Source organism: Labrus bergylta, chromosome 8, assembly GCF_963930695.1.
Source record: "Labrus bergylta chromosome 8, fLabBer1.1, whole genome shotgun sequence".
Lineage (NCBI taxonomy): Eukaryota > Metazoa > Chordata > Actinopteri > Labriformes > Labridae > Labrus > Labrus bergylta.
Window position 1 is genome coordinate 12,511,904 of NC_089202.1, and position 11,049 is coordinate 12,522,952.

The window sequence follows — 11,049 nt, forward strand, 5'->3', positions numbered from 1 at the left end:
AGGGAAGTTGATGCTTCTGCTCATTTGATTTCATGGACATTCATTTTAAAGAAGTCTAGAACTACTTTTTGTTGCTATTTTACTGCAAGTTATTGATGCTGATAAAATGTGAAAAGTTTGAAGCTGCTTTCAATTGGGAAAAAAAACGCGGACACATTTCCAAAAGATGATTTGAATTCAGTAGGCCCAAAGGTCAGTCTGTGGTTACAGTCATGAAGATATGGAAGAGGTAACTTAATACTGTATTAGTAAAGTAGTACACTTCCACCCCCTCCCCCAAAAGAAAGAGAAATTGACTTATTTATTTTTCTTGCAAACACTCTACACAGTAAGAAGTTTTAGGTAGGTTCAAGTTATTTGACATAATATAGGCTCTAATAAAATACAATTTTCTGAGGCTAAGCCTAGCTTGATGCTTAGTTTTTTTAGGGTTGGATTCTCTTCTGAGCCTTTCCATAGAACGATATGAAGCATTATCATAAATGGTATCAGAATGGTATGGGAACATCTCTGGCTGAAAATGTTTCTGAATGTAGGCTATAAAGATTTTTTTTCCAACAGAAAGGTCTGTAATTATCACAATTAACACAGACAGGTGAGCTGTGAAACCACAAAGATTATTAGTCCATGGCTCTAATGGTCCCATCAAAATTGGGCTAATGATGGTCCTGTCCTTAGAACTCTTTTGTTAGCCTACTTCCTCCTGGGAAATGGAGTTCAAGAGACACTTACAATCCCATTATCTTACATAATGTAGCAACTTCAGGTGTTTCCATCACCACAGGAGGTCAAGGTGTCACCGTCCTGAACGTGCAAGTGTCACGTGACCATTCACAAACTCGTGTACCTGTCATTCAAGTACAACTTAGACTAAGAACGCCACTACTCCAAGAGATTTATGATAAATCAGTCACGCAGTTTCGTCCTAGATTATTTAATGTCTTCTAAATAAAAACTGTTGGCATAATAGTGTCTTTGTGTCGACGTGCTTTTGTTAATTGCCAGGCTGCTCGGCTCAGAGAAAGCAGCATTCCCTGCTTCGGTCGTCAGGGATTTAGGGAAGGACTGAATCCGAGCCCCGACTGGGACAAACAATGGCAGCTATGAAAGGCGAGGGGAGGGTCAGCCTAATGCAAATATCCACTTTGTGCGCCTTGGAGAGAACCTGCACCAAACACTACCAACTTCCCCGCAAAGTGAGTTACAACTTAAGACGCTAACTTTAAAGGAACTTTTGGCATTTTGTCGCCGTGTTTTGAAACAAGTTTTCGGAGTAAAGGTCCTAACATGGAGGCTTCATTGATTCAGCAACAAGTGGGAAAACGGAGAGGAGACGGTCTCTGGAGACAGGACACTGCAGCAGCTTCAAAGTGTGCCAAATGCACCTGCTGAGGGACAAAACAGAGAGGTAGGAGAGGTTTAGCCTCAAAATACAAGCGCAACATCCCCAAGTCTTAAAACTTTACTCTATGTTTGTTCCCCCCATGTTTTCCGCTCTTTTCTCGTACAAAAGAGGGTTTCCTTCTTTTTTCTTTTTTTTTTTGCAATCCTCGGTATTACTTTTCACATGTGTGTACGAAGTTTCCAGGGAAAACTTCACTCTCAACTGCTTTTTTTTCTACAACAGTTTGGTTTTGACCCACCTTTCTTTCCTTCTGTGCGGCTTATTTAGTGCAGCTAAGCCTGCCTCAGGAAAACGTGATTATCCTCTGACCATCGATACGCTGGCTTTCATTCAAGACATGCATGAGAAAGGCTTTGCAGCATAATAGATCAGTGGGAGCCTGTCTGCTTGTATAGACGAGGGGCAAACTGAGGGGAATCTCACTTGAATGTTGATATTGTTGGGTGTCCATGAGAGGGAATTTAGATTGTGAGGAAAAATGAATGCAACATGTGAGTTGGACTGTAATATAAAAGTAGGCACACACAAAAAAAAAAAAACGTGCAAGCAAGTTTGAGCAAAACTATCTGGGATTAGTCAACTTTGAAGCCCCTTTAGCTTTAACTCTGCAGCCTGCAGCCTTGCCAGCCGCAAGCAAACATCAGTGTAGTGAAATGCTACTGTAAAATCCCAGCATATCCCCCCCCCCTGAGAAACATCAAAGCTGACTCAACATGAGGCCAGTATCTGAACAATTGCTCCATTCTCCCCTGCACCCCAACCCTGACCACCCCCACAAACCCCTCATTCCCAATTTCCACTTGATTAAGCCCTAAACTGAGCAGAGTTGAATCTTTGGGGGGAAATTGTTCACTAATTCTGACTCTCGAGTCTGACAAAAAAAAAAAGGGAGCGAGAGACTGTTGTCTCCAATCTAATTTGAGTCTGATTCAATAAGAGTTTTCTCTGCCTGATTGAAAACCATAATGTTTGGAGAAATAGAAAATGAACAAGTGGCTGTGAGGTTGGCGGCTGACAGGCAAACTTTTGAACTTCTTATCAGTTTGATCATTTAGCCCATGCGTAATATTTCTTGCCTTATAGTGCACAAATGCATTGCTGCATTTTGTATAAGGTGCCTGATAAATCCAAAGCTCCCTCTAACCGATGAACAAAATAGATGCACAACTTGTACTGCGAACCCAGTGAAATTCATTGACAGCATCTACATGTTAGCATTGAGCAACTTTTTTGTTTTGCACTGAAATCCAAATATCGTTGACAAAACCAGATCTTTATGATCTAAAACACATCACACTGCTTGTTTGACATCCATAAAAATGAAATGACATTTGTTCAACTTTGTTGTTTGTTTGGATGCTGACACTAGTTTTCAATGATTGGGTGTGAATGCCACCAATGCAGTTTATGACCATGCTTAACAATTCAGTAGAACGAGCTCTGACAGCTCCCCTTTAAGTGGCTCTTTATTGCTGTTTTTATAAACGACAGTTTCTCTTCTACTTCAAGCTTAATTGTATTTTGTTATTATTGTTATTAAGTTAAACAACACAGTTTCGATTTCCTTTTTTCTCACTGTCAGTTTAGTAGTATTTATAAGCAATTATCTCCATTGGTGAGTAAGCAGGAGCAGTCTGCAGACAACTGTACACATTCTCTGTCTGATGGTGAGGTTGCCGGGCAATGTGAGCTGCTGGGTGAAGGCTGCTTGATGGCTCATTTGCTCTCTCCATCGCTTTCTGTCTTGTAACCCCCCCCCCCCGTCTCTCCCTCTTTGCCTGCCTCTCCTAATCTGCATACTAATAGAAGGACCAAAAGCAGATTAAAAACAGGGCCTGTCAAACTGATTATTAATATTCTTCAGTTTATAGTCTGCTTTTAACGAAAGGAGTTTATGGGAACTTTGTCTATTGTTATTTTTTCTATTTATTGCTTGCACTAATTCGCCGTAAAATACAGTAGACAGAAAGTCTGGAATGCATGTTTTTATCCTGCTCTGTTCTGCAGGAAAGTTCAGATTTATGGGTAAGTATCCTGAGGCCGGTACCAGAGGAGGGCAGTGTTCAAGTTCTGTTGAAAGCACGAGAGAGGAGCATTACATCCACGCGTAACTGTTCTTGCTTTCATGTGCTTTAGTTAAATTGGATGTTAGTGAAATATATCTGGTATCAACAATACATTGACATTTTGCTGCTAATTCAGCAATTTTTAAGCAACTTTTACCCTTTGTATCCACTGCATCTGTAAACAGGAAGGAATCATAAGTCGGTGATAACGACTCACAAACAGATGAAACGAGTGTTTGGTTTTCAAAAAGCGGGCACTCAAAGAGGACAGATATTGATGAGAGTTGCTGTCAATCTTCTTTTTGTCCCTCTTAAAATGAGGACGTATAAGCAGCTTGTTGGTAATTTACAAAACAGACTCAGAATTTTCCCTCAAATTATTATTATAAGTGGATGTGTAAAATGTTTTGCATTAACTTTTAAATTGTGTGTAAAGCTCAGTATAGATCTCCATAATAGACTTAGTAATATTTGTTTTCTGTAATAATGAATCAATACCAGATGAGTAAAAGAAGATAAAAGAAGCATAAAAAACATTGTAGTATTAAAACAAAGCAGTTTGTCATTGAGGGGTACCTCAATTACCAAATTTCTCTTCGTGATGGGCCCTATCCTCCAGAGACAGGTATAATTAGAGCAATGGAAACAGGAAACACCTCGCCCTCCCTATCGTTTTCTCTCTCCCCCCCTCCCCCCCTCCCTCTCTCTCTCTCTCTCTCTCTCTTCCTCCTTGTTGCTTTCTGCTCAGATGTGCAGACATGTTTTTTTGGTACAAATTATCAGTTGCAGAGACGTGGAGTAAGGCCTACTGTACAATGAGCCCTGTGATGTTTATCAGCGTGTCTTACATCCTTAGGTTTACTGGAAATGAGGACAAGACTTGTTTTTTTTCCCCACAGGAAGCAATTAGTAAGCTACATATTTATTGTGGGCAACTCTGTACAAATTCAAACCTTTTTTATTGACTTCTGTATTTGTGTAAGAAGAAAGAAACACCATTCATTTTAAATTTAATCTCCCCACATTCCCTGTCAATCTACAGATATCTTATCTGAATGAGGGCTATATCCCAATAAATATATTTTTTAAGTCCCCTTTTAGAAGCTGTAGCTGTCATTTATTTTGGGATCTTGACTTGACAAAACACTCAGAATTTTCCCTCAAATTATTATTACAAGTGGATGTGTAAAATGTTTTGCATTAACTTTTACACTTTTAAATTGTGTGTAAAGGAAGCTCAGTATAGATCTCCATAACAGACACCTTCTGTTGGCTCGTTATTTCAACAATAATGTTATTCTGTGGCAATTGTTACAAATCTGGGCGAAGCAAACAACTCTATTGACAGACTGTTATTTACACAGTCTTAACCTCAATCTGTGTTCACTCTTTGGATTGACTCACCTCACAGTGCTACAACTTTGACGGCCACTGATTCATTTGAGGTGAATGTTAACACACTCTTGGTAGTTCAGCTCAATGTGAGGGAAGTATTAGAGGAGCCTCTAATTTTTGCTCTTTCCTCCAAAGATTAAAGACCCTGCAGAGACCAGGTGTATAGTTCAGATCAAAGATTAGCCACACACTCCCCTTCATCTTGGAACACACCGACTAACCTGCCTGTGCACTGCACTCAACTCCTGTGAAGGTGCACAAATCAGGTCACAAGTCTTGACCGTCCACCAAAAAAGTAAACCTACTGCTACAGCCCCTTTTATTCTTCTAAAGTAAGAGATAAGTCAGCATTTTTATTGATTCGGAGGAGCGGCTCCCACCTTTTCCCCTGCCTGGTGTGGAATGCACACCTGGAGGTGTTTGCTGAGTGGCTGTAGTAATCCATAGAACAATGAAGGCTGACATCTGTTGCCGTCAGAATCACTGGAGGCAGTTTGGCCTAACAGGTGCTGCATTGTCTGTATAAATCAGTGTGGCTATGATGCTGCTAATCTCTTAATTGTGACATGCGTCTTTAAACCTTTAATTTTATTACTGAGAGCAGAACAAGGTGTCTAAATGGTCTTTCATGTCAGCAGAAAATGTGATGAATTATGAATTATGAATGAAAATACTATACCCTTCTGTCATGAGCACAGGTAAAGGGGCAGTTGTCTAGACTTTGTTGACACTGCAAGGCCAGTGGAGTTGCACAGCTCTCTGCCCCCCTCGTAGTGTACACAGGAGGGAGATGGGTGCAGATAAAAAAAAAAAACGACTGGGTTACGCCCTGCCGAGGAATTGGGATGCCTAAGGGGGGCCGGGAAACGTTCTGCCTGGCTAGTCCTTAATATTGTAATTCTCCTCAGTCAGTCAACAAAGCCGTGCGTTTGATGGAACATGTCAGGTTCGTCCACGACTCGTGGGCCTGTTCTCTCGTCTGGTTAGACAGCTGTCAGTCCCTCGGAGCCCAGAGAGCCTGTGACCGCTGCATGTGTTGTTGGAGACATCAGAGCAGGAGAGCAGAGAGAGGTGAGGGCGGGTTTTTTTTTTTTTTTTTAAACAATGTAGCTTTAGGGTGGACTAACTTGGATTATGCGTTGTGTTGTTGACAGGTTGCATTCAGAGGTCAGATCTGTCAGGCTTTGTTCTGCTGTTGTTCTTGGAATACAACCTTAAAAAGTTAAACAGAGGTCACTGAACTTAACCTAACAGCAAAGCAGACTTACTTACTGTTGCTATGTTTCAGAGGATGAAGCTTATAATTGATATTTGATGACTGTTAACATTTTCAGCTGAATGTTAATTCTACCAGTGTATGCTGTTCTTATGTAGTTAAACAGAACTTTAGAGTATTTATCGCCTCTTTTGTTTAGTTGAATAAACTGTCACATGACAACATAACATAAAGAAATGTAAGTATTTAACTTTCTTGTGTTAAGCTTAACATCTTTGACTGGAATACTTTCTATTACCTTAATTAGAGAATAGTTATAACTCACATAAAACAAAGCAAGAAAGCCCAATTGAATGCTTTTTGACATAGTAAGTCTGCTTAAGGATGTATGTTTTAAGTGCTTGTCGAAACAGGGATATGGGTGCATGGGTAATAATCAGGCAAGTCTGTGCAAGGATGGTAAAATCTCACATCAGTGTGTTTTAATATAGGAGCTAATTTCCATGACTTACCTGTTCTTCTGCACGACAGCACAGATAAGATGTGATTTGATTGGTCTGGTTTGCAAACGGGATCACCCATTAGACCATAACGACCGATGCTCATCACAGCACAGTTAAAGTCCCACTTTCCTGTATTGACTCTGATTGTCTCAAGCTGTTTTCTCGTTAGCACTCCTGAAAATATTGGGATCATTTCTGATCACGTCCTCTCCATGACTCTCCATGATGACTTGCGGAGGTCCTGTGAGTGCCACTGTCGTAACTCGACCTCGCCTCCTCCAGCCACCTGTGCTCGCGTGCTCAGAGAAAACACTGGCTTTTGTGTTGGGGTGAGACGTCCACACGGCGGGGGGGCTGAGGTACATTAGGCAGCTATGACAGGTGGCGTTCTCTCCCAGCAGAAAGGAGTGTGAACATGGTCAGGGGCTGCTGGTGGAACAGCTGCACCACACTGCCATGGAGGTCGGAGTAAATATTTTCTCTGATAAAGACATCAGAAAGAAACAGGAAGTTCACATCATCAGAATCTCATCTAAGGGGCAATGGGTGCATGTCTCTGTTCATTCGTGAGTGCACTCTAGCATTGCGGGGGGGGGGGGGGGGGGGGGGTTGGGGTGCTACTTGGGTGTTTGTGTTTGTGTAGCTGTGTGCATTTGTGAAGCAGGGTAATCAATCTGAATGCTGGAGCCTGAAGTGTGCAGTAGTCCTACAGTGTCTGTCTGAGAGAGGAGGAATAGTTAGGACTGCTGGAGAAGGGGGCAGAGGGGGCAGACGCTCAGCCTGTGTGAGTCCTGATGGTGATGTGAGTTCTCGTGGCTGTGTGAGGGGGACAGGAGAGTGATGACTTGTTCACTCTCTATATATATGGACCCAGCTCTTTAACAGACTTGTAAGTAGAAAACTATTCAGTGTTATCTTCAGGTTAAAAGTGACTTTCTAGGTTTTATTTCTTTATTCTTTCAGAAGAGTCAGACGGGGGAATTGTTCAAATGGCTTATACGTATGATACAATACATAGAAATACATGTATAAATATTTGACCTTGATCTTCCTGAATTCAGAATCATCAGTAATAAAAAAAACAAAAAAAAACAAGTGTTACTTGCAGCCCTAGTTGGTATGGTTTACCTGACTGTAAAATATAAATATTGGACTGATTGAAACGTTGCTCTTAAGATGTATTTGAATATAGATGACTCTTCAATGCTGTGCTATCAATATATTGCCACAACTGTGACACATTCAAATATCTTGCTGGAGTTTGAGAGGGTTAAGTTAGAAGTTTTCATAACAACTGTTTATTGGCTGGCCTGGGTGGCACTGTGAGGTTGGTACGAAGTGAGGTAGGACCAAGGTGTCACATTCCACAGTTTGGTGTGTGTGTGTGTGTGTGTGTGTGTGTGTGTGTGTGTGTGTGTGTGTGTGTGTGTGTGTGTGTGTGTGTGTGTGTGTGTGTGTGTGTGTGTGTGTGTGTGTGTGTGTGTGTGTGTGTGTGTGTGTGTGTGTGTGTGTGTGTGTGTGTGTGTGTGTGTGTCTCACAAATGACCACCCATGTGTTTACAACAGAGCATATACTTATTTAATCTTCCTCAAATGTAAGATCTTGTTAAGCTTTCAGTACATTTTTCTGTTTTCCAGCTGAGGTTTAGTTGACTGTGTGTGTGTGTGTGTGTGTGTGTGTGTGTGTGTGTGTGTGTGTGTGTGTGTGTGTGTGTGCACATGCGTTTGTGTGTCTATCTTAAATGGTCTGCAAAAATCTTTCTATCTTAATCTAAACAACCACTATGACCATCCCCCTCTTAAATCTGTCCCGTATTTTTTTTATCTGCAGAATAACGGTCAGATATGACGATGAAAAATGATGACTCTGCATCTCTCATGTCATCTGACTAATGTGTTCCCTTGATAGTTTTTATCAGACGGTGTTTTGCCCCTGGGACTGGCCTGCTTCTGCTCTTTCAGATCACATAAATATTGTTTACCCCAGTCCTCCGTAAACAAAGCTATTTTAAACCTCATGGAAAAACAACTGGACACTTTTCATTTTTGCAGTTGCACAAACACATTCGTTTAAATGGATGACGATGGTTTACTGTTAACACTGTGCTGCTGTCAGTGTTGATTTCGATCAAACCATTTTCTAGATAAGAACGTAAGAAACCCACAGATGGATTTATTTTGATCTCGTCACAAGAGCCCTGTGAACTCAATCACCACAAAGTGAAACATGAGTTTGGACTCCAGGATGTTGTTTACTGTTTATCTGAGTGCAGTTAGACATGCCCCTGACCTAAATCACAGATATAAAAACACACCGATGTGACCACAGAGGGACCTCATGTCTACTTTCCCAAACAGGACCTATTAAGACGGGAAATGCAGAGACCAGTTAGTTTGTGACCACAGATGCTTTTTGAGAGTGTTTTTGAATCGTTTTCTGCATTAACCAGTCAAACTTTTAACTTTGTTAAGCTCCTTAACATTTCCTTTACAGTTTGCAGAAAAAGGCGACATGTCAGAAAACATATAGGGTGGATTCGGGGGGATTTGGACATAAGGTTGAATGGGACAGTAGAACAAAAATGGGTTCATTTTCTTGCCTCATTGATGAAAAATATCTGTACCTTATCTGTGATACAACATAATGAAAATGTTATGCCCTCATTGGTGTGACATCACCCAGTCTCTACACCCAATGCGTCTTGTGAGTACTGAAAAAGTCCAGTTTTAAGAGGGTTTTAATGTGAAGTCACAGACACCCAGCATGCATCATGGTTAAAACTAATGTTTAATATTCTCTTAAAATGCACACTAAACTAAACTCAACTGAGAGAACCAATGGTGACCTCCCCAGTGCGGGATCCTCAGGGGAACCTATTTTAAAAACTGATTCCCCCGCATTTCCCGTCATCTCTCTTCTGTCGTCTACAAGGCTTTTGATTCCAAAGCTTAAATACTCACTACTTCCTCACTACCTCACTTCTTCTGCCAAGATTATACTGGACTGACTAAATACGTGCTGAAGTCGCCATCCTGCATCCTGGGCGTGTGCCAACCTGAGACATTTGTGTAGTAAAGTTGAAACCTTTTTGATGCTCATGTGGCATCATTTAAAGCTAACATGTATGAGTAAGAATTAAAGAGTAGGAAAAGGAGGGAAAAAAAAGAAGAATGGAGGAGGTTTAAAAGAAAAAAAATCTGCCCTCTTGTATGGCGAAACCAACCGAGCGGGGCATAAATTATAGGCTCAGTCATGGCACAAATGTTCTGTGACTTGGAGAGAGACAAGTGTATATTTGAATGAGGCATATATGAGGTATGTGTGGGCTTATTTAGAAAGCAGATTATACAGTAGAGCTATACGTGAGACTAAATGTAGATCCACTGTATGCATTATAACACACTTACTGATCCATGATCTCTATGTCTTAAAGCTTCCCAGCAGTGTGTCTGCTTGACTCGAGTGTCCTTCCTTCTCTGTCAGGCCATTGTGATGTCTCCCTCTCTCTCTAAATATAAACCAATCCAATTACCTATCCTCACTGCCGTCTCTGTTTACACAGGCCAGCTTAATATGATCTTCACATTTTCACACAAAGCGTGCATTCTCCCAGAGCATGTTTTCCTGAACAAGGATTTCCTGTGTTTAGAAGGAGATGCGGAGGAACTCACAAACTGTCACTTTGCTGCATTCCTCTGGTACAAACACGCTCACCTCTCCCGTGTTTTGGTGTCTTGTGAACGTTTTCACATGTCATCATCAAGGAATGTTAGCTAATGGGTTTATAGACAACTTGTTTTCCCATTTCTTAAATGCAATTTACAGAAGGTTTGAAGTTGTCACATCTGTCTTATTTAAGAGGAGGATGTCCCTCATGTGTCAGGGGTTTAAGGGACAGCTGAAGGATTAGTTTTCCCCTGACAATATTTAAGGGGAATGTCATTGTAGTGAGTGACCTGAGCCACCAATCCGATGCTGATGTCTTCCTTTCTTTTTCTCTTTTGAAAAGCAGCAGAATAAGCTGAAACCCTAGTCCATTTGTATTGTCAGGACAAAGAGGGACCATTGTGGCAGGAGGGGTGGAGGGGATCTGCCGGTGGAGGTAGGGGTGCAAGAGGTCAGAGGGGACTTAGTCAGAGTCCAACCCCTTGCCGGGTGGAGCGTTGAGGGGGCTTGGGGCTCGGGTCAGGTGGAGTTTTTTTTGTTTTTTGTTTCTGTTTGTTTTTTTCTCCCTGAATGATGAGCCTGAAGCTGCAGCCGTGTGCATTATCACAGCTGGAAGAGGCTTCAGTAGCAGAGCAGCAGCAGGGCGGGGGAGGTTATGTTGGAGCGAGGAAGGGAGGGAGGGAGGGAGGGAGGGAGGGTGAGTGACGGGGAAGCTATTGCTGTGCCTCTCTCACGCTTAGACAGGAGTTTAGTCTGCTCCAGCTGCCTACACCGCAGCACAGAGAGAGAGAGAGAGA